A 24,141-nucleotide genomic window follows, 5' to 3' on the forward strand; every position below is an offset into this window, starting at 1 on the left:
CAGCAGTCAGTAAGTTTCAAGCCGGAGCTACTTCCTCCACAACCCACATTATCATAGCAATGATAACAACAGTCGAAGTTAGTCCAGTAACAAACATTGTGTATTTGCTACAGATTTTTTCAGCATTCGATTTCTTCTCCTCAGATATGTTCATCTCGTCAGCAAACAACAGAACAGATGGTGCCCTAAGGTCCTGGGCAGGCGTTAGTTTCTTCACTAACGTAGAGACGAGTCGTCACTAAAAGGTTACCCCCCTTTATAGTCAGTCTTCAACCACCTAGGACAGTGGCTCAAACAGTCTCTTTTTGCAATGAAATGTCTTTCTTCCTGGATTGAAGCAGATATCTAGATGTACCAGGGATCGTGTGGTCCGGGAAGACTTCCTCAGGTCATTCAGGTGACGCAGCTCGCCCTTTCTCGGTAATCAGAATGTCGTGGTGACCTTTCAGCACAGTAGGTTCCACCAAGGCGAACAGAACTTTCTTGCAGTGTGTAACATGCACCCAGTTCTTCCTGTTGGTCACTCGCACTGCAGTTCTGGTAGGAAAGAGGACCTGCTCAGGGCCACGCCAGCGAGGATCTAAGCAATTCACCCGCTGAAAGACTTTGATCATCACCTGGTCGCCAAGGCGTAAATTGTGTCCATCACCTTGCGGCCTGTCTGGAAGAGCTTTGCATACCTGCTGATAAATAGAAGACAAGCTGTCAGTTAACTGGGACAAAAAGTCACTCATCAACAGGTGGGGAATATCACGTATAGGGCGAGGCTTAGGGACCCCCCAAATATTCATGGGCCTGCCAAAAACAATTTCATGCGGCGTAAGGCCAGATTGTGTATGTGGTATTGAGCAGTGCCGGTAATATCAAGATGATCGCAAACCTACATGAGTTATTTTGCTATGAAGGATGCACCAACATGTGCCGGCTCATGTGCCTTGTGAATCAAGGGATAGAAGTAGGCTGTGGGTAACTTCCATTTGGTCATATCTTTGTTCCTCCAATAGCCCTCATCATCTAGTGTTCCCTGCTTAGACCATTGATCTAGTTCATCAGCAGAGGCAGATTGTTGAATGTCCAGCACTTCCTGCCTGGCATCATGCCAACGTTCAGCTTGTGACTTCACCACATAGATGGAGGTGGTAATTCGCTGCATTGCGGTCTCACGGGCTGTGTGATCCGCCAATGCATTACCTGCTCCTATTTTATCAGTCACTTGCTTGTGTGCACTACATTTAACAATTGCCACTTTCTTAGGATAGATTAGGGCAGTAAGAAGATTATGCACTAATTCTCCATGCACCATCTGCGTCCCATGTGAGGTGAGGAAACCCCTTTCTTTCCACAAGCGACCAACATTGTGTGCCACCCCGAATGTGTACTGGCTGTCGGTAAAAATACATGCTCTTGTTAGTGCGTGTAGTCTGGAGTTCCTGATACTGGTGCAGAACAACAAACTTGGCCTGACTGTTGGAAGGCATTCTGACATTCAGTAGTCTATGGGAAAGGCATCGGAGTGTCTTTAGTCAAAAAAGGGCAACAAAGGTTTAATCATGTGCGAAAAACTGGGGATCCACTGGCAACAAAAAGAAGTAAGGCCAATCAGTGCGCGGACATCCTTCTGAGTACAGGGCACAGGAGTATCTAAAATAGTCTGAATGCGATCTGATGTGAGTGCACATCCCTCCTTAGACAGGAGGTGACCTAAATAGGTAACCTGCTGTCCACAAAATTGCAATTTCTTTCTAGAGACTGTGTGATTATTTGATGCAAGAAATGATGACAATAACAGTGTACCTTCTTCACATTGCTCAGGAGTATCTGGTTGCAGAAGTCTATTCAACTACAATAGAAATATTCCCTAACTAGCTACCATACATTAAATTCCTCTGAAGTCTGGAGTAAAGCAAAAAACGAGACATAGGGCCCGATTCACAGAACTAACTTAAGACAAAATCCTAAACTTACTACCATTTTGGTATTCACAGAAGGCACTTACTCATTTTGGTATTCACAGAAGGCACTTACTCATTTCGGTATTCACAGAAGTTAGGAGTCCTAACTTTAGGACTCCTAAATGCCTTCTGTGAATACCGAAAGTCTTAAAATTAGGATTTTTCTCAGTTTAGTAGTAGTATAGTTAGGACTCCTAACTTTAGGACTCCTAAATGCCTTCTGTGAATACCGAAAATCTTAAAATTAGGATTTTTCTCAATTTAGTAGTCCTAAATCTAAATTTAGGACTACTAAATTGAGAAAAATCCTAATTTTAAGACTTTCGGTATTCACAGAAGGCATTTAGGAGTCCTAAAGCTAGGAGTCCTAACTATACTACTACTAAACTGAGAAAAATCCAAATTTTAAGGCTTTCAGTATTCACAGAAGGCATTTAGGAGTCCTAAAGTTAGGAGTCCTAAACTTAGGACTGCTAAATTGAGAAAAATCCTAATTTTAAGACTTTCGGTATTCACAGAAGGCATTTAGGAGTCCTAAAGTTAGGAGTCCTAACTATACTACTACTAAACTGAGAAAAATCCTAATTTTAAGACTTTCGGTATTCACAGAAGGCATTTAGGAGTCCTAAAGTTAGGACTCCTAACTTCTGTGAATACCGAAATGAGTAAGTGCCTTCTGTGAATACCAAAATGAGTAAGTGCCTTCTGTGAATACCAAAATGGTAGTAAGTTTAGGATTTTGTCTTAAGTTAGTTCTGTGAATCGGGCCTATAGTATGAACACCGGAGTAGGACTGGAATTTTATCAGAGCCCCAAGCATAGAAAGACTTACTTATCCCTTGATTACAAATGAGTCGGGTGGGAGTGAGGTATTTTTACCAGTTGTGGTAAATGCATCCTGTTAGCAGCTTTTAATTGGAAAATGGGACTTGACATGTAGAACTTGATGCTCACAACACCGAGTTTCACGTGCATGCGTTTATTGCACATTTTCACAAAGCAAATTATGGCAGGTTTGAGCATGACAACATTTACTGGCGGAAAATTGCATGGCGAGCAGTAAATAAAGTGGTGCTGAAAATGCCAATATGTGCAGTAATGACCACTACCATCCTATGTTCTTAGCGTCGCTGGCTTGAGCTGCCCTGACCCTCATGCTTCAAAAGTGCAAAGCCCGGCTGTATTGACTACTGACCAGCCCACCTCTCTTCAAAATCCGATCAAACATGGCCCGTTTGCCGACCCTTCTTGTTAGTGACAGCGTGAGGCCGATTCATCGACTGCCCTTTCAGAAAGGGTGTCTGAATCTATGGTCCATTGCTTTAAAGCGCTGAATCAACCCAGACACCAAGCATGTCTTTCTACTAAGGATGCAAGGCCTCTTTCCTAAGTTTTGTGTAACATGGTGCAGGAGCCCACCCTATGCAGTGTCTTTGATGGTGTTTAATATATCTTTATGTGAAGGAACAAATCCGGCAGCCATGTCTGTTCTCTGATCTCCGGGCTTTGCCCTGCCCCTCCCCAAGCGGTCTTTTGCTAATGAGTTTTTTTACTGCTCACTGCCTGTGCCTCAATTAACATCTCCCCAGTAGCATTATTTTACACCTTCACAGTAGTGAAATAACTATGCTTGATACCTGTGACAACATAATTTTTCCAAGCGATTCGATCCTCTCGAGGCGTATAAACACAAACCGGAGTCATGCAACACCAAAAATAGCAAATGAAGCATTACCACTGTTAAACAACACACATGCGCTATTTCAGTACTGCTCTCCTGCATGTGATGGGTGAATTCACTTTCAAGGGCCTGAAAAAAATATAAGTCCTACATGTATTAGCTACCAGGGGCCTTAGTCTGTAGAAATGCTACAAGTGTTAAATGATTACTCCTCAGAGATTACCTCTAAACATGGTGGTAATTTTGGAGTTATTGGTATTTCTTACAACCGGTAGTATGCTATTACTGTTAGTGGTAGAAATATCACAGCGAAAATTCAAATATTCTGCAGTAAAAGAAGTATATCTTTTTTTTACCTTTGTCATAACTTTTTGCCACAGCAGAAAATGCAACAGGCTAACAATAGTAGCAATTAAAAGAGCAGTGACAGGAATTGTGGCAAAATTTGCCATCCCTAGTGTGTGTTGTTACCATACCTAGACCACTCTTCGGGTATAGGCGTCGCGTTACGGTTTTAACCAGTTTAAGATTTGCTCAGAGCTGAACTTATTTTCGATTCTTCATACTGTCGTTTTAGACCGTCTTATTTTAATGCTATGGTCAGACTGACAGTAATGCATTTACTGCTGGTTTTAATAGTGGAGTGTTTTTTTTGTTTTTTTTTCTTGGCAGCAAGGGAAGTTCACTTATGAGATGGGTGGTATTTTAAAACAAGCAGTATTTTGCATTTTCCACCAGTGTCCAAACAATGCTTCCTGTTGAGCGCCTAAGACACCTACTATGTAAATGACTATAATTACTGGCAATGCCGAGGACGTAAAGTGCAGAGTATTAATACATCTCACACTGCTTGAATGTATTACTATGGAGCATGAACCACACATAATACTAAGCAAGCCTTGCTTCTATCATTGGGCATAGTGAAGGTAAAAAAAGAGAACAGTTATGTAAATCTACTGAAGTTTTATCTGCCTGGAGAACGCAACTTTCATCCTTCCAAATAAAAAAAACTGAGGACCATTAAATCAGGTAATAGTAACACCCGTCGCAGGGTTTAGCAAAGACAAAAGAGCCCTCAGCAAATTATTGTTATTCAAGTGCTACCAAGTATCCAGAGGAGAACATGACAGGCATACTTAGGCACAGCCTGTCCTAATAGGCAGCAGTCAGGCCAAGCAGCAACAAAGCCAATGGGTTTCAATTTTGTATAGTACACAGAGAGAGAGGCAAATAACAAGAAGGGTCAAATGCACCGATGTAAACAAAGCCAGACAAATACAGGCTTTTATACTCACGCGGAACATACACATACAAGCACCTAAGCATACAGACAACATGCACAAGCACCCAGATGTATGTCAATCGTGCACAAAAATAGAATCCAACAAAAATATCCTAGCTAGCATATCGACTACCACAGTAATGTGAATGGAAGTATTTATAATCTAACTATGGACTCAAAATTCTTAACACTACATCTAATGGCCACTGTAAGTCGAATTCTTTCTTTGTGTATTTGTTCCACAATGAACCGAACATTATGGGAGAAATACCATATTTACTATACATCTCCCTGTGAGGGGTCCCTTCTGGAGGGGCCGGCTGTCTTTATTCAAAACTAATCTTGGTACCACAAGAGCGGCAACACCACTTACGAAGTGTGCTGAGAACAGGCATGTTTTACAAATATATGTAAAATATTACTACTCCAAACAAATATTCCAAAAGGAGGAAAATCTCCACATTACCTGCCTTCAATTTTTGCAAAAAGTGAATAACAAATCCAAACCAAAAGACCTAGGCCAAACAAATCAAGAGCGTCGCTTAAGAGACCTTACCAAACAGAAGTCTCCAACTCCCACCTGCCGATCTCTGGTCGACCTAAAGGTCACTGCAAAATTACTCCAAAGAAAACCCCAGCTGAGACCGGCCACCACCTGGAGAGTCAAATCGGGAAAACCCCAAAAGTCACATCAGCCTGCAAAGACAAGGGTCTCCTCATGCAGTGCGCATCCTCAGTAATTTGTGATTCTCCGTCAAGAATACTCCTTCGGACGGCCGCATCTCCAATGCTGCCCCACTTTGGGCGCCAACTGTGGAAATGTGCCTAAAATTGGGCACACTGGTGCAGGGTCACCCTCTTGTACACGGGTCTAAAGACCAAGAAAATAGAGATCGGCACTGGAGTTGGAATAAATAACAAGTTTATTAATCACTCATGAGTGGGACCACGTCCACACAACACTCTCAAGTGCTGCAGGAGGCTGTAAACTGAATTCACAAACCATCGTCCCTTTTATACCGTTTTTCTGTAATGTAAGCATGTGAACAGAAATGGAAAGAACAGTTTTAGAAACAGCTATCAGCAAACAAGGGCAGATGAATAACCACTTGGTCAGCAAAGTGGGAGGGGGAGCAGAAATGCTTATGGCAGCAGTAAATGATTGACAGTTAACATCTGAGACGAGGTGCACTGGCAGCTACAAACCCCCAGCATGTACATTGCTTTAGCTGAGTCAGGAAGTCAACTAAAATAGATAACACAAGCACAGTGAAAAAGACAAGCAGCAAAGGACAGAAGAATTATGAAGGAAACTAAATGGACACCACAGCCAAAATGGCTGTCGCTTATGCTATGTAAAATATTACGCATTTCCACAGGCATACTATGCAAAGCAGTGATTTCTCAATTTATGACCCTACTCAGGGCTATGCTAGGTGGCCTCGGGTGGCATCACAAATATAGTATTAGAGTTGTGTTGCACATGATCCATGTTGTGTTGTACAAGTGCACAACATGGGTCATACATATACCCCTGAGTGCCGAAGTGGCTGCGCCACTACATGGCATGAAAGACATTGGCTAGCTTTGTGAGTAAGACATGGCTGCCTGGTCAAAACATTAGGAATATTGGAATTAAGCCACATGGAGTTTGACTACAGCAAAGCTGCAAACTGGGTGGTACATGCACTGGAATATGAAGGAGCCACCCTGTCTCTGTGCTTCCCTAAGTGTGTTGCTTATTCAAGACATATCAGAAGGAAGGGTTCCTGACACACTGCAGGTTGAGAGAGATTGGGCTGAATAGGGAATCAAATGGAGTGGCCCTTAGGCCACAGGATAAGTGAGTACCCTGGTATTGCCTGTGCAAACTGATGTGTGATCATACAGCTCTTGATTCTTGCTTTCCTGTGCTGGCATGCTGCCTTCTGATTCGCTAGCTGGGTGATAAAGACTGGACAGGCATTCCTTGAACCCAGACTGACTTCACGGGCATTCTTCTGGGCCTCCTGTCATTAAGTCACAGGCACAGGGAAGACTTTCAACCACCCTGCTTCACCACCTGGACACTGCCCTCTGTTACACAGACTTGTCAAGAGGATCACCCCACTCCTGGACGAATGGAAATGGTCCTTAAGCGTGTGATCCAGCATAACCCAGACCTCTGCAGTAAATCCAATGCATCAGCCCTGTTGCATGGGTCAGAATCCATGCATTGCACTAGTTGCGCTGGTCGGAACCCGCGCATCGCCGCCATTGCTTGTACTGACTGTACTGCAGAAGTGCTACTGTGCAGTGTATCGATGACGCAATGTTCATTTGCATAGCAATGCGTCAGAAAAATCTACACAAATGTCAGAAAAGTGCAGGACACACACAGGAAATAATGCAATGGGTGTGGCAGGCTGCATACTAGGAAGTGTGAAAGTTAGTTTCACTTTCTCTTAGAGTCTGTTATGCTGTGCTGGGTGTTGGAGGTGTTTTAGAGAGTGGCTGGTGTTTTGGTGCGAGTTTTTGGTCTTATCGGTGTGCGATCTGTCCCTGTCTTGTGTGAATTGTATATCTTTGCGTCTTTTTACTTAGTCTTGCATTCGTTTTTATCCTTGTATTGTTGGGTGTATGTCTATTTAGGGGTTTTATAAATTAGGGGTAATTATACGTCTAAGGGGTATTTGTTTGGGCTGTTGGATGTCAGTGGGGGATAGGAGCATGTATGGAAGGGGTATGGGCAAGAATTATTCAGAGGAAGAGTTGGGGGGCTCCTATGGCTCATTGTCCACTATCTGCCCATGATGCTGGCCTCTGGGAGTAAGGCTAACCAGGGGTACCCGCCCAAGGACCGGAAGGGCAGGTGGGAGTGTGTGCGTTAGCACCTTACCAACTATTTTGGAGTTCATCACACCATCACCCAACTAAAATACAGTTGGGCTGACATGTCACAGGAGACTGATCTTGTGGAGCTGCTTGGATTGGATTTCAGAAGAGAAGACGGTATGCATATATGTAACATCTGCATGCAGTAATGCAGCTATAGCAGCCACGTAAAACCTAAACTTTAAAGGAACATATTTTGAAATGTTGCAATTTAACATTGCATCATGCAACTTGCTTCATGTGCATTGCAATGAATAAAGTGAACATTTTGGAGCAATTTAAGGGAAATGTGTGTGCCTCAAATTGGCTACACATAGCCAGCGTTAAGCAACAAAGAACTAATTGCTATGTTGCCATACCCAGGCCCAAGGGACTGGTCAATGGGTTGTTGTGTACATAGAAAACGCATGGATTAGTAAGCATTCCCTGATTTAACATATGTGCATAACTAGGGAATGCTCCAAAAATGCCAGTGCCCCACAATTGATGGCTAAGCAGGAAACAAATGTGCAATCTCCCTTTAAGTTAAATGTTCCATGTGTGCTGCATTGTGCAGCTCACGTATACAGGTCAATATGCCTCAGACAAATGTAAATGTGCAGGAATGTGGGCCTTGCAGGGCACAACAAGATAAACATGCTTATAAGGCATGCACTCTTGCACCATGTTGAAAGGTATCATGCATTGCTGCTAGTCAATACTCTGTCCACCAGTGCAATCATAACACTGATATGGCCCTTACATTGTCACATACGGTGTACACCTGTCCTTTCCCATCACCGCAATAGTTTGGTCTGCCTAGGGTCAATGGTGTTACTCTTGATGCATGATGCTCATCAGCAGTACTGAAAACATGACATGCCTGAACCACGCAACACGCATGTGATGATAGAATTTACAATGCAATGTGAAAACCTTTGTCTTCAAGGTGGACATCTTGCATTCAACCAGTGTGAGGTTGACAGCTTCCAGGACCCCAATGCAACCAGTAAGTGTAATAAGTACATGGATGTAGCTTATTGACATCTGTGTGTGATCCCTGTGATTTGGAACATTGTGGTGTGTATTGGGAGGTACCAATCACCTGCAACCTATTTACAGTCAGTGTGCCAACACAACACAATCTGCCCACAGATTAATTTGGAATTGACAAGGAGGCATGTCATTATGAATGTAGGGGTCATGTAAGCACCCCACAGTATACATGCATGTTTACATCTCTTAGGTGATGTTAGCATATCTCAGTCTTGATGCATTTGGCACATTAACCCCTTCAGCGCTGCGCGGATTTCCGTGCAGTGCTGAAGGTTCTGAGCGCGGGCGGGGCCATGACGGAACGGTTCCGTCATAAGCACAGCCCAACCGACGTGCATGACGGAACCGTTCCGTCATAAGCGTCGAAGGGGTTAATCTTAATCTGGTGCAGGATCTGCAGATGTTCAATCAAATCAATTTTGGTTGTTCCACAAATGGCACGAACATAACAAATATGTTTCAACAGATGTAGCAGAAAAGTTAAATGAGCAACGCTAAGCTTGTCTGGGCAGGCTTCTGTTGCCTATGTCCATATATGTGTATGACACATATGCTGATGATGTGCAATGATTATACACCGACACTGTTACCAAGTGTAAACAGGCTGGTATAATGAAATCAGAGCTATACAAAATGTGTGTCAATATGCTACATATATTCCTTCATCATGCAGCATACTATGCTCATACATTCTGCCTACATTTGACCACTCGGGCTACATAATTTAAGTGTGATTGACCATAGGTGGGGCTAAAGATAACTCCTGTTTAACACTTTCAATGATTGCTGACTCATGTCTGTCAATTTAGCTGAGTGTCAAATCAAAAATCAAATTGTTTCATCATGTAGGACAGTGTTAGCAGGTTAGCCATCCCAATATACACATTTTGACTTAGAGCTGTGGATGTTGTGATGATAGGGCCAAGTATTAACAGATCATGGATTTGACCCAAGACAGAAAACAAAAAAAAATTAACATGTGCTTCTGTAGGAGTGTTAGTACATTCTCTTAAGGAATTCAAAATATTAAATTACTTAACTTACCCCGAGACGTGGCTTTTGTAATCCAGTCGCAGGTAGTTGAGCCTCCCTCAGAGTAGTCCATGTCATCACTATGTGAAATGGTGTGACAGAGGAACATTTACACTAATGCCCTGGAGGCTGTATGGATTTAGGTCTGCTACTCGAGGTAACCACAGTGTAGCAGAAATAATCACCAGAGTGCCTGACTGATGCACATTGTGAATGTGGATGTACACATGGCAGGGTTCTGATCATCTGACTGTGCAGGTTTTAAATGGATGTCAGCCTTCACATCTCTGTGCACACTGACAAATGCAGCACTGGGATAATGAGTGTATGGAAATATGTTTAAGTAAAGGTCAACATGGTATTGCTACAAGTGTATACCAGAAGATATGTGTCAGATTTCTGTGCATTTGCCAGAGGGTAAATTGGTTAAATGTACCCCAGTAATGTTTTGCAGGAGGTAGTTAACAACCCTCCATCCATGTATTGGCTACCTGACACTGAGTAACTTAAGTCAGGAATGTGTGCTGCCTTGTGTAACTCCAGATGGGTTTTGTAATGTAGAGGCATACTACCTGGACTGGCTTACCGTATAAAGTTTCATGTATGTTGATGAGCAAGTGTCAGCCCACTTGCACGATGCAATGCCAATGCTTAAAGTTTCAAGATATGAACGATGTTTCCAAATTCCAATCAACACATTATTATGAGTGTGACTCACTGTTCAGAATAATATGGTTGTAATCATATTGTGACTACATTTCCATATTGTACGCCTACAATAACCACACTTGACTCAGTTTAACTTGTTTGAGTAGGAGATGTCTTTGTACGGAAGGTATTGTCAGGGCCACTGGAATTATGAGATTGTGTGGTGATTTTGCATAGTTAAAGATTTGCTGCATTTGCCACATAATCCATCATCTGTCACATAATCTGCAGAATTTCAGAAAAGACATTTTGTTTCTAGCTCAAACGGTTCAAAAGTTACAAAAAATGCGACAAAACATGTTGCCGCACAGTAGAAGGTCCTTTGTAAAGCTAGGTTGGTCATCTTCCTGTTGCTAATTGCTATAATTGGATTTTAAATTGGTACTAACTAGGTGCAGCCAATGCCTACAGAGTGTTACCAAGTTTAAAAATGGTGAAACAATGAAGTAATACTATTAAAAATAATATGCTCCATTATGTGCATCATTTATTTTTTCTTGCAGCATAATTTACATAACCCTGCTACATAATTTGGCCCTCTCTTGCCACATAATTCTAGTGGCCCTGGGTATGATGTGCACATCTCTAGCTCACAATTTTGTATTGGCCTATACATCCACATATGATTATATAAGAATGTCAGCCTATTTGCACACACATCATGTACATTTACATTTTGACCTAATATTTATTTCCTTTACATCCCTAGAGAACATGACAGTTGACGAGGAAAAAACATTTACATTGAGGAAAGGACACTACCGCCACATCCGCCTCATAACCAAGGCATACATAAAGATGAACGTTGTGTATGAAAGGGCCAAGGCAGCAGGGTCCTGCAAGTCCGAAAGACAGTAAGGCATAGCAGCTGGACCTTCTACTGCCTTACAGCAGCCAACCACACAGCCCAGTACGCACAGACATCGGACGTGATGACTTTTCAAGTACTGCATTTTCAGGGAACTGTATAAGATTCATAGGAGGATGTATGGCATCCAACAAGAGCAGGCTAGCCTGCGTGAACTGATGGAAACTGTGCAAGAGGCCATGGAGTAGATGTCAGCACTACGATGAGACTCTTCCTCTGGACATTCCCGGTTCCTTTTCTCTAAATGTTGCTTATTTTATTAGGCATAGTGTTAATTAGGGTTAAGTATCGATATAGTTGTTAGTTTTAGGTTTTAAGTGGGTGGGGGTTGATGTTTAATGATAACAAAAATACAAAAAATACAGAAAAATATATATTTGTTTAGGTTTACATGTATTGTTAGTATATGTTTAGGTGTGGTTGCTGTTTGTATTGTACTAATCTATGTGTAGGGATGGGTTCATGTTTAACTTGTCATGTGTGTTTAGTACTTAAGGCACCTTAGGATATGTTAAGATAGTTTACGCTAGTGTTAAAGTTAATTAGTATAGGCTAGGTAGATGTAGATAGTTGATAAGTTAAGATAGTGTAAGGTACTGTTAAAGTGAGTTAGTGTAGGCTAGGTAGGTGTAGGCTGTTTAGATAGATTTTATAGTATTACATTTTTTCTACTTTCACTAGTTCGTCATCATTTCATAATCAGGAGTTGGTACTATTGAGTGGGTTCAGTTGAGTACATGATGTAGCTATTGACCTGCATTCTTTAAAGGTATAAGTAACTTCATCAGAGGCCTATGGACAACTGTGAGTGTACCTCACATTAGAGCCAAGTCTGGACCCTTTACCATTCTTTTGTCACTGTAAGTGAGCCTCATTTGTTGGTTTTACACACAGTACAACACAGGTAGTCTCCTACTATGGCACTCTGTGTGAAAGTGATAGGGCAGCTATATTAGGGATAGTCTTGTCAGTACATACTGCAGATCCCTGGCTGTGCTGGGACACACACTGTTGCCTGCCACTATCGCACGCACACATGCACCATTGTGTAAGAGGGTAATTATTGTTGGCTAGTAAAAACATTTTGAATGTATCTACAGTTCTACACCTGCCTTAAGCATCTCCATCACCACTGTCATTTACTATTTGCTAAATGGGGCACTTCATGCAGCTCAGTTAGGTTAACGACTTTCAAAGTATCATGCCCATGAGTCTCACTTGTCCTGTTCCCCTAGGGGAGTGTTGCATTGTTTCAGGTTCCGAAGTCTGGCTCTTATGGAAAATATGTGTGTACAATGTACAATAGATGAAATGTGTGGCCGCTATGGAGCAGAGGTACACCTTTACTCTACTTATCCCAGGGTAGGATTATACACCGTTTATCAGTTGACCCAACAATAACCCCTTGCATTTCTTGTTTACTGACAATCAAGGTATTGGAAAGGACTTGTTCATCCTTGTGGGGCACAAGTATGATGTTAATTCTGAGGAGTATGGTCATGAGTATCAGGATATTTTTTAGTACATGCAAGCATAGTTATGTACTGTAGAAGCTCTTCAGTGTGAGCATTGAGTTTAGAATTTTAGGATGATCGTGTTGTCATGTTCATGGAGCTAGTTGGGCCTAACACATCCCAATTATAGCAGGTAAATATTTGTGTTTTGAGAAAGAGGTCCTCACTGTGTCATTCAAGTTGCTGCAGCTTGTTGTTATACTCTGACATTAAAATTGGGAGACAACACATTCCTCTTTATGCCATTGCAGTGGACGGACTTGTTGTAGGTGGATATCCAAAATCAGCATGTGCAAGTGACTTTAGCTCACTCTTTCTTGAGATGCAAAGAATTTGCTTATGAATGTACAATTCTAGTCCCTTCATCAAAAACACATAAATACTCTGTTGTTTTGGACAAATTGGTATTTAATAGTGAATCTTATAAGAGACTGTAGGTCCCACACATTGTTTAGATGTTTATTTTTGAGAAACAACAACACTTACTGAAAGCTTAGATGACCAGACAGATTCCATTTGGGAAATATGTCATGCAACATGTGGAGGAGAGCAGTATTTCAGTGAGGAGATACAAATTGCCATTAGGATGGAATGGGTGCATCAAAGTCCACTAGGGGATAAGATCAACATGTGTACAAACAAGAAGTCCAATACTGGGTGACAAAGGAGGTGGCATGGTAATACATACAGGACCACTATGAAACTGTCCAGGAGACACTGGCAAAACTCATCAGCAAATCACTGGTGGAACCTAGTGAAGTCCACATCTTCCTCCTCTGATGTGTGTTGTGACTCCCCTGTGTTTGTATGGAAAGCATCTGAGGCACATGCAGATCAGAGGCAGAAGCTGTGGCTCCCCTGTCCTCACCAGCATTCATCAATGCCAGTAAGGCAGCTTGGAAAACCCTGGTAAGATTCTGGTGGCTTGCCAACAAAGCAACAACGTTGCTATTGAGGTCCCCTATTTTTGCCATAAAGGAGTCCAACTTGCGCTCCAGGAATTTCATGATGTTACGAACTGCACCCATCTGGCTGGAAACTTCACTGGTGTCAGATGCAAAGGGCTGTTGTTGTTCATTCTGCATCATGACACCAGCAATGTCAGCCAGAGACTCATTCATTCCTTGGAGCCAAGGGTAGGCGTCTCTATTTGCCTCAGTCATATCCTTATTTGTACTCAGACACCTATGGACTCCTTCTAGGGTGCCAGCTAGGGACAGCATACCTACCTGCACCGCATCAACCATTCATTTCTGCACTCCTACCACTCGCCGTTGGAATACATCTTGGGGGTCCTCGGAGTCCTCAGCTGGGATTGGACTACTAGATAGGGCATGTCCTGTGGGTGATGGTTCCTCTGGAGACCCTGCAGCGCTGTCTTCCATTACCAAGGCCGGAGGAGGATATTTAAGTTAGTATAGGAGTTGTTGGAAGGTGTTGTAATCCAGGGGGCAGAATGGCATCACCAACAGGTTGGTCATCAAGGAGAGGCAGCTGCACAGGAGGTGTCATTTGTCCATCTGCAATGAGATATATATATATGTCAGTAATGATCCATGATAGGTGTAGACATAAGTGATTTAGGTGACAATCAGACTGTTAATATTCACTGTCAAGTACATAGAGATATGTGGATCATGTTACTTCAAATAAATGTGGGCATGTAACACTATTGCTGCCTTTTACATGGCATACATTTACATTATTCACACAGCCACTGTTTAACAAGGGGGGCTGTTTGTGTAATGAAACAATGAAATGCAGCTAGGCAGTTAGCTGGCATGCCCTGCCTGAAAGGGTTAGTGCAGGTAAGAGCCCCATTTCTCATATTGATTTGTTTATCTTTTTTTTGGCTACAGTGATGTTACATTAACTTATTGACAACAGAGCTGAGAACATTGCTGCATGCCACCAGGGTGCCTGCATTCCCTCAAGCCATCAGTTAGAACACAGCACTGACCAATCAATGTTATTTTGTAATTGATTACATATAATCCTGCACTTTGCCTTTTGCACAGAACAACACGCAAATCTGGCTTGCTGTACTGTCTAGCATGCAATTTGTGCAATATTGCTGCCAAGGGATCAATGTTTCACCCACACAACTCAACACAGCAGGCAACCTTGCTACACAGCATGAATGGGTAAGGGCATGTATTCACCATACTTTACTTATTTGTGTGGAATTCAACCAGTAATTTCATATCACACATAGTCATCTCCAAAGTCCAGAACAGTAGGCACTAAGAACCATCTGGGAAGGGCAAAGCTTTCGTCACACTTGGAATTATGTAACAGTTCATGCATACTCCATTTCCTCAGAACCCCAGGTGCTCAGAGTTGTGGAAATGTCTTCCCTGTGCCCCACTCACTTGTACTTGTACATGACTCCTCTGAAAATCATCATTCAGAGCCCGGGACTCAACTTCTTGTCACACACCAATGATACCCATCTCATACAATGAGTCTCAGGAGACACCAACACCACCAACATTTGTTACATTATACAATTTCCCAACATACTTACGTGTGTGAGAGTTATGACTCAGACTCTACCTCACAAGACAGTAGTGAGGATATTCTGTCACATGTACCCACCCTGGTTGGCTCACCCTCCAACTATTCCAGAAACCTGCACATCATCCTGGACACCTACCTCACCATGACACTAAATTATTCTCCGTTTCACATCCACCTGCTTTCACGTATGTTCCATAGTCAGACTTTTCTTCTTATGGCTCCCTCCTGACACTTGCAAAACCATCACCCAGGCCTTCAGGACATGTAGACTGTGGTACACCAATGCCCTCTGCCATGGCATCTCTTCACAGCTGCTACAAAAGTGGCAAACTATCATACACAGCAATGGCTGACTATCACTCAGCGTGCCTTACAGCACACACATCACAACCTACTTCCTTGAGATACATTGGCTGACCATTCTGTGACACTGCCATTACAATGTGCTCAGCCACACCTACAAGGCACTATATTACCAGGGGCATACCTAGCTCACACACTATCTATGCTTTCAACACACAACAATGGACCTTCTGCTGTCAATCACTTGCATTCGCCCTAAATATCCATTTGAGCAAAACAGGCGGTAGGATGGTATCTTACATGGCAGGTAACACATGTACAAATTCTCATCCAGCACATCAGGACAGCTGCGCGCAATATGGTTTAGTGCTAGTGACCTGTACATCTGGCTCTTCACATGATCCTACAAGAGCCTTCACATACTCAGCACCTGGATCCCTCTCGGGTAAGGAGTTCACACCTAGCAAACTGCATTCCAACCATTAATTTACATTCCACTGTTGGCTGCCTGGCATGTAGACAAGCACACTTGCTTCATGGTGGAAGGGGTCCAGTAGTGTCATTGACATATCTGAAAAGTTTCCAAGGTCCATGCATTATGTGCTGCTCCAGTCCAAAGTTTGAACATGGTATTGTGGGACTTGTAGCAAAGTGTGCTGCTGCACTGCACTACATTACAGTTTTGACCATTTGGTCCTTTGTTTTGACTTACCCAGTTGTTCTTCCTAGTTCTCAAATGCAGCATTGTCTTGTCCTTTCACTCCTGCCACCAACTCTGCTGGGATGAGTGATGCCACCTGCTCCTCCTGTGGGTCCAGCTCCTCCTGGACATTGGGTCCTCATAGCTGATCTCAGGTTGTTGGGGAGTTTTTGTTTAGTCCTGCGGTTATCATTGTGCAACTGATTTTTGCACTCTGAAACTGTCCTTTTTGTTCGTCCTACACTGTTGATCTTACCAACTATGGTCTATCAAATGGCTTCCTTCTTCCCTAATGGCAATTTGGAGGTGACAAAAAGAAGTTGTTCATTATTTGTCACCACAGATATTAATATTTGGTTCTCCTCCTCACTGAAATTACTCTTCCTCTTCCCCTGGTCTGCTTTCTTGTCATTTTAGCTAGGATTGGGACTGTTGCCCTACTGACTGGTAGATGGTGCTCCCTCCATTTTTTACAGTGATTTTTGGCCAGCTGTTCTGTGTTTTTTTGACACGCCATAGACTCCTAAGTGATACAATGCTGATTTGAGGCACTTACAAGTGCTTTACAACACACACATCAGCTTTGCGTCACATAGGTGGCAGTTGCCTTATGACACGTTGTGTCATTTTTTCAAAGATGCATCAGAGGTTTTGACACAGCTTTGGAGCTTGCAACATAGTGCACCATACTTATGTATTAGAAATATGGCACATCCATGTCGCAAGTAAATTATCCTACAAAGCACAAGTTTTTTTGAAGCAACACTGCTTCGACACAACATTGCATCAACATTTATAAATATGTCCCCCAAAGTTAAATCTGAGATGTCTGTAGGGCACATTCCAACCAAAACTCACACCACAGCCAACTTTAAAAACGGCTGGATTTCTAGCTTTTTTGCCCAGCCCTAGTAACTGTCCATTGACAAAATAATCCGCGCATTTGGGACACAGATGGGAAGCAGGCAACATTGAGGTGGGGTAAGGTGACTAACCCTCAGATTTTATTTTGATGTGCTAAACCTGGAGCAGACTCCACCATTGGAATTCTCTTTACATGTGGATAGTATGGTCGAGACTATTCCTGTTGTGGATTCCCCTCCAAAATGAGCACTTCCTTCAGAAATTGGAGATTTTTCAATACCACTGAACTCTAAATTATGCACTGAGAATATAATATATTGAAGAAATTAGACCATTGTTCCTGGGCAGCAGAGCACTGGGAACCCAAATGATTCCCAGAGGACCACTTAGTGTGGTAAAAGTGCCTATCCCCCTTAAAGATACAAATTGCTATAGGGATTACTCTGCACATTGTATTAAACTATTAGACCTGTCAGCCTTAGGGTGGTTTTCCCCAAAATGTTTTGCCTTCTCATTGCCTGTTTTGCTGAATTTATTTGTGTTGCCTTTAGGTAAAATTGACTTAGACCTGATTGACATATTTAATTTACTAATAAGTCCCTAGTAAATTGGTTTTCCAAATACCCAGGGCTGGTAAATTAAAGTGGGCCTGCAGCACGTACTTACGTGGCCCCTTAAAACATGCCTCAGGCCTGCCATTGCAGCCTGCCTGCAGTTTTAATTTGCCATTTCAACTATGCAAAGTAAACCTTTTGCCAAGTCTAAAACTTCCTTTTGAATAAATACACATTCTTAACCCTATGCTAGGCGATAAACAGCTAATATGGCAGGGTGCATATTATTTAAAAAGTTGGACATGTACTTTTAAGTTTTACATGTCCTGGTAGTGAAAAACTCACAAATGTGTTCTTCACTACTATGAGGCCTATCCTCACCATAGGATAACATTGAGTTACCTTATTACATTTGATACGTAATAACTCTGATTGGGAACAAGTAGAAAAAACATCATCTCTAATTAATTGTAATTTAAAATCCTCTTCAAAGGTAAAGTTGGATTTTAAGTCACAATTCTGCCACCTTTAAACAGAATGCATTTGCTTGTCCTCAACATTTTGTGTCTGCAGCCTTTTTGTGGGTCACATGACCATGTGTAATTGGCAGCTGGCCTTTGCGTATTCCTCCCAGACAGCCACACAACAGGGGGACTGTGTGTTGGCAGGATAGGCCATTCTAACAGGATGGGGTGGGAAGCGGAGCTATGCACAGTGTGAATTCTACTTCAAAGCAGCTGCCTCAGCTCACACAAAACTTCACAGTGCCCTCAGACACGTTGGGACAAAGGCAGGGAGGCAGAAAATTCAAGACACTTCGGCGGGGGGAAAACTCAAGAGGTTTCTTCTACTTCAGACCTGACCCCTTAGACCCCAATCTTCAGCTCATTTCTGAACCTGCAGAGGGCTCTCAAAGGACTGCCTGTGCCTGTGGCCTGCCTTGTGTCTTCAGAGGACTACTCTGATGCTTGAGACCTGCTTTCATCCTTAAAGGACTTTCAGAGTGATTCCAAGGTGTCGTACAGTTCATACTTTCTCAGTAACACTGTGCATTTGTTTGACAACATAAACGTTTAAACTGCGCAAGACTGAGTCCACTCACACCACCAGGATATGTTGACCTTAGTCATGGCTAGCTCACAGTGCACCATCTGTACCATAACCTAGCAAGGCAACAGGTATATGCTGCCTCAGAAACTGAAAAAACTGACTTGCCAAGGAAATTGTGGAAACATATTTAGAACCCTTTCGTTTTGTAACTCATGCATGCCCAAAGGGTGACATAAGAAATACTCGAATTGACGTTTCAAATATTATTTGATGCAATAAGATTTTTGTGTAATATACGTGCGCTGTAATTATCAATAGAAGGAAACAAAACAGAGTAATCAGCATCACAAAATGGTAAATAATGGCAGGGGATTCTGGGTAAGAAAATGTTGGGAGATCCACACAAGCCACAGCTCCCTAAACTGCCCCAGGTGTCTAGTTTTCAAAAATATCTGGGTTTGGTAAGTTTCCCTATATAGCCACCAGCCCGGGACCAAAAACAAAGGTGACCTCCTTGCAAAACCAGGTTGTTTTGTGATTGATAATTGTGATGCCTCCACAATATGTTTTGGGCCCTTTCCTGTCGCGGGCAATTGGCCCGCTCACGCAAGCGAGGTAGCATTTTATTCAGGAGACAAGGAGGAATCCTAGGTGGTAGGAAAGTGATCCCATAACTTTGTCACACAGAAATGTGAGGAAATGCATTTCTTTAACTAAATTTGAGGTTTGCTGGGGATTCTTTAGGGGATCCATGCATGCCACACCTCCCTGAAACCCCACTCGGTGTCTAGTTTTTAGAAATATCTGGGTTTGGTAGGTTTCCCTAGATGGCTGCTGGTCCTGGGACCAAAAACGCTGGTGTTGTCATTGATAATTTTGATGCCTCCACAATATGCTTTGAGCCCTTCACTGTCGCAAACACTTGACCCACCCAAACAAGTGACGTAGCATTTTTATTGGGAGAAATGGAGGAGCGTTTGGTGGTAGTAAATTTGCGCCAGCCTGGTAATCCCACAACTTCCCACATAGAAATGTGAGGAAGACATGATTTTGTTTAGCTAAATTTGAGGTTTGCTGGGATTTTGAGGAAGGAAACTAGGTGATCCACGCAAGTCACACCTCCTTGGACTCTTCTGGGTGTCTGGCTTTAAGAATTAGCTGGATTTGGTAGGCTTCTCTAGATTGCCCCTGAGCCTGGGACCAGAAATTTTGTTTTGTGATCAACAATATTGATGCCTCCACAATATGTTTTGGGTCTTTCCCTGTAGTGTGCACTTTGCCCACCCACACAAATGAGATATCATTTTTATCCAGAGACATGTGGGAACATGGGGGGGGGGTAAGAAATGTGTGTCAGCTGCGCCATCCCACAACTTTCCCACACAGAATTGTGAGGAAACAAGATTTTAGTTTTAGCAATATTTAAGGTTTGCAGGGAATTTTGGGTAAACAACTTTGGGGAATCCATGCAAGCCACACCTTCCTGGACTCCCCAGGGTGTCTAGTTTTCAGAAGTGTCTGAGTTTACTAGGTTTCCCTAGATGACTCCCAAGCTCGGGACCAAAAAAAGCAGGTGACTCCCTAGCAAAACCAGGTGTTTTTGTGATAGATCATTTTAATGTCTCCACAATAAGTTGTGGGCCCTTCCCTGTCATAGGCATTTGGCCCACCCATGCAAGTGAGGTAGCATTTTTATTGTGGGACCTGGGGGAACCCTGGTTGTTAGGAAATTTGTGCCAGCCGGGTAATCCCACAAATTTCCCACTCAGAAATTTGAGGAAACAATATGTTTTTGCCAATGAATCAAATTTACAAGGGCTTTTGAGTAAGTAAACCTTGTGGGATCCACAAAAAACATACCACATATTATTGCTTTGGTGATCAGTTTCCAAAAAGATGTAAGGGCAGATGGTGTTCACTACAAAGAGAGTATGCAATGATGGTAAAAATCAAAACAAAAACCAAAACATTAGTACATACCCATCCACTAATCAATCACAGGCATACTGGTTGGGTTTAGCATGAGGGTAAATGGTTTATAAAAAAACTTTATTCACCAATGACTTTATGAAATATCCATCCGCAAAATAATTGTTAATAATCTCAACATTAGATTAAGGAACCATTGACTCACAGCTTGTGTGCTGCAAAGCCACGTCCAGGCACCAACCGATTTGCAGTCCATTTACATGCCTTCCATGGGTCAGACACAGAAAACCATTCACGCTGCTAGCTGCAGGCCCAACACGACCCAACACTTACATTTACAAACAGCATCATTCAAGGGCCCATCACTCTTATACACCAACAGGACTAACACGCCAATCTCACTACCAAGCAGCTAAACATCAGACCACTGACACATACACCTCAAGCAAGTCAATACACATACTGGCTACTAGCCACAAACACACTGCCAGTCCACGCACACCACCAGCCAAGCGCCAGTCTATACACTCCGCCCACCTAGCATGCACCAGCCTACACACACCTCTAGCCAGACATCAGTCCACACACATTGCCAGAGTCTAAACGAACTGCCAGCCAAGCGCTAGCCCACACGCACAATCAGCCAAGAGTCAGTCCACACACACTGCCAGCCATGCACCAGTCCACATTCACCCCAGCCAAGCGCTAAACAACACACACCGCCAGCGAAGCTTTAGCACACACACACCACCAGACAAACGCAAGTACAAACGCACTGACAACAAAGCTCTCGTCCACACATACTGCCAGCCAAGTGCCAGTCCACGCGTAACGACCGCCACGCACCAGTCCAAAGGCATCACCAGCCAGGCAACAGTGCACGCAACACCAGCAAAGCTCCAATCTACACACACTGCCAACCAAACTACAGTACACAAGGACCATTAGCCAAACTCCAGTTCATACACATACATAAACTTTCTCTGGTGTCTAGTGGTTTTCTGACCCCTTGTGGACAGATGGCTCTAAAAATATGGCTGATCTGACCCAGGTTGGGGGCAGAAAACGGCCACAACATTGCCCTCTTAATGGGGAGCAACCTTTGCCCAAGGGGACGCTCCCTGACATATAAATAAAGAAAATCCCTAGTGTCTAGTGGCTTTCTACCCCTCTTGGACCTAAAAATAAGTCCAATCTGCCCCAAGGGGAGCCGAAATTGGCCAAACTATTGCCCCCTTAATGGGGAACGACCCTTGCCCAAAGGGTGGCTCCCCAACATATAAGTAAAATCCGTGATGTCTAGTGTCTTTCTGCCGCCCTTGGAAGATAGGGCTAAAAATAAGGCTGATCTGCCCCCCCCCCCCCCCGGGGCCAGAAAACGGCCAAAATATGCCCCCTTAATGGGGTGCGACCCTTGTCCAAGGGGATACTTCCCAGCGTATCAATAAGTTGAATCACTGGTGTCTAGTGGCATTCTGCTCCTCTTGGTGGCAGATGAGCCTAAAAAATAAGGCTGATCTGCCCCCAAAGGAAGCAGAGAACAGCCAAAACAGTGCCCAAATTATTGGGGAGCAACCCTTGCCTAAGGGACTGCTTCCCAAAATAAAATATGCACAAAATATTTGTGGTGGCCTAGTGGGTGCATTCCTGCTGCGCGATCGCAGCCCAGCCCACGATCACACAGCAGGAATCCACTGCAAAGAAACACCCAGGGAAAGGAAAAACTCCTTCTCCCCATGCCTCTTTGCCATCCCCAATCACCCCCAGGAGGAAAAACTAACCTTTTTCCCCTATGCGCTGGAAGCAATGGCTTCCATCACCACCGTGGCATGCTCTGATGATTTTGGCATGTCGTGCGCGTGCCAATGTCATCAGATTGCTGAGAAAGTGGGGGTGTGGGGTGGGGGGGTCAGGGGTGGCAGTGGAAGCGCTTCTGCTGCAATCTCCAGTTTGGGGCCTGTAGTTGGGCGGCCCACAGGTGAGCGCCAACGCATCCCCTGTTGGTAGGTGTGGGGATAGAATGGTTCCATCCTCAGCACACACCCACAATGCCTGAGGACGGAAAAGTGCAGCAGTGCGGCATGCGGTACCCTAAGATCACGGTGCAGGCAGCAGCTCGGTGACTGTGTCCGGCAGCATTGGTGAGTCCAGGGCTGTGGTGTGAAGGGGGGCGGTGCGAAGTGTGTCGGTGCTCGTTACTTTGTTAGCAGGCCACGGTGCAGGCAGTGTTGGCATGGCTGAAGCGCTGTTGTTGGCTGACAAACTGGAATCGATGGTGCCAATGTTGATGGGCCAAGGCTGCGTAGTGGCCCGTGATGGTGTGTCGGGTAGTTTACAAGGGGTGCCCCTAAATCACGGTGCAGACACTGGTGTAGAGGTCACCTTAGAGCGGCATTGTCGGTGAGACCCGGGCTGCGGTGCAAAGCAGGATGGTGATCAGGGTTCTTCACAAGCGGTGCCCACAGGTCACGATGCAGGCAGCAGCGTCAGTGATGGCATTGCGGCATCGTCAGGGACAGGGATACCAGGGCAGTGGTGTCAATCGAGGAGGTGCGGAGTGCAGTGCCCACAGGTCAAGGTGCAAGCAGCGGCTCGGGGGTGGCGTTGAATGGCGTAGTAGGTGAGACCAGGGTTGCGGTGCGAGATGCAGTGGTGCACTCTGCAGTGTCTTCAGGTCACAGAGCCGGCAGCTGCGTCATTGACAGCGTTGGGTTGCTTTTTCTTCTGTTGCAGCACAAAACACACAGTTCCCAGTGCTAGTGGCAGATGAACTTGAAGTATTTTTTGTTCCTGAGACTCCTTGAAAAGGGGGCAAAGTCTACAGCAAGCCCTTGGAGAAATTCAGGAAAATAAGATGTAGAAAGTCCAGTTTGGTCCAAGACAGAAAAAGCCACTGCAGGCCAGCACAGCAAAGCACACAGCAAAGCATAGTCTCTCCTCACAGCTTCTGCAGCTCTTCTTCTTGGCAGGTGTCTGGGTCCTAAAGAGTTCTAAAGTTCTGGGGTCCGGGCCCAGATCTTTATACAAGATTTCCCTTTGAAGTTGGCACAAACAAAGTTCCACTGGCCGACATAAACCAGTTCTGCCTGGCAGAGGTCAGGTTCACTCCAGACGGGGGAGACAGCTTTGGGGAACGCAGCCACAGCCCATTCAGGTACAAGTGACCACTCCTTCCACTACTCTAAATCTAGGCAGGTCCATTCAGCCTGGCTATGAGTCATCCAGGAAAGTCAGGGCACACCTCAACCCCACCTTGTGTCTGTCTAGGGTGAATG

This window comes from Triturus cristatus, chromosome 8 (assembly GCF_964204655.1).
Source record: "Triturus cristatus chromosome 8, aTriCri1.1, whole genome shotgun sequence".
In the NCBI taxonomy this organism is placed as follows: domain Eukaryota; kingdom Metazoa; phylum Chordata; class Amphibia; order Caudata; family Salamandridae; genus Triturus; species Triturus cristatus.